This window comes from Macaca fascicularis, chromosome 10 (genome assembly GCF_037993035.2).
Source record: "Macaca fascicularis isolate 582-1 chromosome 10, T2T-MFA8v1.1".
Lineage (NCBI taxonomy): Eukaryota > Metazoa > Chordata > Mammalia > Primates > Cercopithecidae > Macaca > Macaca fascicularis.
In genome coordinates, this window is record NC_088384.1 from 51,144,738 (window position 1) to 51,145,471 (window position 734).

The following is a 734-nucleotide window of genomic DNA, read 5'->3' on the forward strand; positions in this document are numbered from 1 at the left end:
GCCTGAGCCCGTGCTGAGGGAGAAGGGGGCTCAGGGCATGTGGGAGAAGTGCTGGGAAGGGCTGAGTTATGGGGGCCGCAGAAAGTTCCAGTGGGCAACACTGTGGGCAGGTCATGGGTGGGACTCACGGGGACCTCGCTGCTAACTCTCGTTGCGTTGGCGGAGTGGGGTGGGGGGAAGGGAGGATCATTAGTGCTGCCACCTGGAGTGAGAGCCACCCCTTGGTTCCTGGAGGGCACCATCAAGGGACACAGGACAGGAAGCGCAGGATGGTTAGTGCAACTAGGGATGAGAGTCAGGGAGAAGCAGGTGCTCTGGAGTGGCCAGGAAATGTCCAGACACAGAGGCTTAGGAGCTTCCTGTTAAGTGTGTGGGTTCCGCTCTGTCTCTGCCAGGCATTCTGACTAGGGATGGATGATCCCTCTCTTCAGGCGCTCCGTGGTGCTCTTGCTGCCAGCAAAGGTGGTCCGGATCCCTTTGCCCATCTCCCCTGTGACCAACAGCAGTTCCATGTGGGTGCTCTGGCAGCCCTGGGTGCCAGGTGGTTTCATGGCCTACACACAGCCGATGGAAGGTGGTCCAAAGTCGTTAAACAGCGGTCTGAAAGGGACAGCGGCTCCTGGCACTGAACCCGACGGTGATAGGACGCTTCCTGTAGAGACCGGGGTGCCCAGCCCAGGGGTGCTGGAGCCGGGGGTGCTGCTGGGGGCAGGCGTGATGGGTTTGTAGGACAT

At 60.6% G+C, this 734-nt stretch overlaps 1 pseudogene; it reads right to left on the minus strand.

Annotated features, from left to right (window-relative positions):
- Positions 1-362: 362 nt before the first annotated feature.
- Positions 363-734, minus strand: LOC135965519 (cyclin-dependent kinase 2-associated protein 2 pseudogene; annotated as a pseudogene).